Source organism: Hemiscyllium ocellatum, unplaced genomic scaffold (assembly GCF_020745735.1).
Source record: "Hemiscyllium ocellatum isolate sHemOce1 unplaced genomic scaffold, sHemOce1.pat.X.cur. scaffold_826_pat_ctg1, whole genome shotgun sequence".
Taxonomy (NCBI): domain Eukaryota; kingdom Metazoa; phylum Chordata; class Chondrichthyes; order Orectolobiformes; family Hemiscylliidae; genus Hemiscyllium; species Hemiscyllium ocellatum.
This window is the reverse complement of record NW_026869256.1, coordinates 135,751-139,158: the sequence shown is the minus strand read 5'-3', so window position 1 is coordinate 139,158 and position 3,408 is coordinate 135,751. Positions and strand designations below refer to the sequence as shown.

At 45.4% G+C, this 3,408-nt stretch overlaps 1 non-coding gene across 1 annotated transcript; it reads left to right on the top strand.

Moving 5' to 3' along the window:
- The first annotated feature begins 3,335 nt into the window (after positions 1-3,335).
- Positions 3,336-3,408, top strand: trnav-uac (transfer RNA valine (anticodon UAC)). Its single transcript has one exon. It is a non-coding gene; the product is annotated as a tRNA-Val (tRNA).

Genomic DNA, 3,408 nt, shown 5'->3' with positions numbered 1-3,408 from the left:
GCTTTGTTCTCAATTGCAGCCTTTTACAAGCCGAGCGGTCTAATGTGCTGGATCCAGGTTCCAGTCCTGAAAGGGGTGTGGGTTCGAATCCCACCACTGCTATTTCAGCTGATCAACTCCATCGCCGCAGCACTGTTAAAATGCTGCTTCGATCCCCGCTGCCTGGATTCCCCCGGGTATTTAACTGTGGTATGGAAACGTGTTGACTATTGCAACGTTTCTCTGCTGTCGTGATGGTAATCGCTTCGACTCTCGCTTTACATTGCAGGCAAGTTGGGTTTTTACTGGAACCGAATGGAGACTGTTATTTCATCGCTGTTGTGAAACAGAGTCCTGCGGTGAGTCGATTCATCGTTATTTGGCTTTCTGGCGAATGGAAAATCGTTCCAATGAATATGTTATTGAATTTCTCCCATTTCCATCGTTTCCGTCCTGGAGACATCTGAAGGGAAAAGTAATCTCATCGAGACTGTGATTGTTGAAATTCACTTTTTTTATGGCCCATACTTATGATATTCGTTCTTTCTCTCTTTTCAGCATTGTCTGGGAAGTGGTGGTGCACTAAGGCTGCAGTATGTTTGAAAGAGTAGTTTGGAATTGCCCTGTTGTTAGTTGTGAGATTACTTTATGCCTCTTGACCTCGGACTCTCTCACATTTAGCGTTCATGCTTCGCTGTGTCTGAATATGCATTAGCTATGCCAGCATTGATTGTGTTCCGTGTTAAATGCTTTCTGTTTGCGATTCGCTCAATACGTTACGATTTAACACGGGTTCTGCGGTAACTTCCAGCAGCAAAAATCCTCAACTGAGGATCTGGGAAAATTTCACGAAGTATGGTCAGTCGGAGCAAAAGTAAGGAAGTCGTTTGTTTCTGCAGTGTTTCACAATACTACCTTTCCCGTGAGCAGTCGAACAGACTAAATGATTGTGCCACAGACTGCGATGGAAAGCTCCGCTAGAAAGTAATCCTTTAAAACCGGTGTAAGCAACACAAGGTTATTGGGGTACACCGCGTGGAAACAGATACTTCGGTGTATCTCATTCATGCTCACCACATCACCAAAATGAAACAAGTCCCGTTCCACAGCATTTGGCCTCAATCCCTCAAAACCCATCGTATTCCAGAAACTCATCCGATTACCATTGCAATTTTCTGAGTGTAATAGCCTCCCCCACTCCCTCTGGTAGCTCATTCCATACACCCATAACCTTGTTGGTGGGAAATGTGCCTCGGGGTCCTTTGTCAATTTCTGACCACTCACCTTAAACCTATGCTCTCGAGTTTCCAACTCACCCTAGCTTGGGTAAAACACGTAAATACTCAGTTTACAACCCTTCCATAAAATCATGTCGCAGCCGTTATGCTGCCGGGAAAGTTGTCCCAGCCTATTCCACTTCACTCTACAGTCCGAACATTGACGACATCCTTGTCTATATTTTGTCACAAATTTCACGTCTATTTTTTTTAACTTTTTCAAGATGTCAATTACCCAGGATAACAACGAGCTAGTGGAAAAAGAAAGGTGAACCGTAGAATGGCTTCAACTTCCAGTGCTGGATGCCACATAGCCACAAGGGGCGCGCCTGAGGCCAGTTTCTATAGTGTAGTGGTCATCACATTTGACTAACGCGCGAAAAGTCCCCCGTTCGAAACTGGACAGAAACTGCTTTGATCTTCATTTGCAGCCTTTTACACTGACAAGAACGGAGCTTTCTTGCTTGCTATCCCATCTGCAAACCTACCTTCGAAAATGCTCGAACAAATCTGCTCTCTTTGTGAAATGTGATGCAATTCCATTAAATTAGTTTGCAAAGCATTGTAAAGTTTTTCTCCAACCTGGGTCTGATCATATGACATTCTGCTTCAGAGTGTAGTTACCGCGTTCTGAATCTTCCACCAAAAGCAGTACCGCATTTGCATTCCTTGTGCAGGCAGGCCGGTTCAAAGACAGGGAAGAAGCTGACGCGCTGGTGTCACAGTACACCACGGATTCCTGAACTAGTCTGTCTGTCAAATGTAGCCCAAAGTCGTATCTGAAAGACCTCAATTGGAAGCCGCTTGTCGTTATTCAACGTGCGAGAATTGGCAGCAGAGGTGCTGAATCATGGTTTGGATCAGTGCGCTCGTTAGTGACTCATTCATTCAGCAACAGCAATGAAAGAAATTACACTCTCAGAGGAACATTTGAACTTGTGCTTTCATAATGTCGCTAGTATTAAAATGCGTCCTGAGATCTAAGCCGTGTTGGAACTTAATCGGAGGAATCGACAGAGAGGCTACAGAATGACATCGCATCCTTTTGGTTTTCTTTAAATCACTGACGAGCAGGAAAATGTAAACGGGGAGAGCGAGTGGGAAAGTGAGGCAGTTGCAGCTCTGCTGAAATTCCTTCTTTGTAAGTAACTCAGCAGCAAGAGACGTGAAGGTGACTCATGTGTGAGAGCTCTTCACATCGAGAACAAAAAGCACTCAAGGGCAGTTAGCACCTCTCCCGGAGTGGGGGTGGGGTGAGCAGTAACTTCTGTTACTCTGTTCAGAAACTGCCTTTTCGATTGACTTGGACAGAAACTGCATTTCTAATAAGCACCATGGAGTTTAGCAAAATGTATTGAGTCGCTCCTTGTCGATTCCCAGACAGGTTTCCAACTCAGTTGATATCCATGTGGCTCATGTCCAGGTGTGGACATCTCTGCAGTGAATGGCACGGTTAAGGTAAAAGGCAAGGAAAGTGGCATCTCGAACAGACACAGTGACTGAAACGATGCTGCACGGTATGATGTGGAACACGGCCTGCTCAGCTTTGTGCATTTTCCCTGTAGTCCGGTGTGCTTCGTGTTCCGTGTAAATGTGAAAGTTGTCCTGTTTCGAGCAATGGGTGAAATCATTCAGCAAAGCAAGAATCGAAATTGAAGTAATGTCAAGCAGCTCATGGTGATTGGACCAAATCATAACCGAACATATATTCTCACGCAGTCACAGATACATTTGTCGCTGAAAGAGTCTGAGAAGATAGACTCAGCTTACTATTGATTTTTGTCCGGATTGATGGGCTTTCATTATCTGCTGCGAAATTGACATTGTAGCCGGGCACATTCCAGCAGCTGTGCGAGTCGGAGAGGGACCATGGAGGATCCTCAACTGAGGATCTGGAAAATTTCACGAGGTATGGTCAGTCGGAGCAAAAGTAAGGAAATCGTTTGTTTCTGCAGTGTTTTCAAGATGTCAATTCCCCTGGATAACAACGAGCTGTTGGAAAAAGAAAGGTGAAACGGAGAATGTCTTCACCTTTCAGTGCTGGGTGCCAGAGAACCGCAGCGCGGCCGGCAGAAGCCGGTTTCTGTAGTGTAGTGGTTATCACGTTCGCCTTACACGCGAAAGGTCCCCAGTTCGAAACTGGGCAGAAACT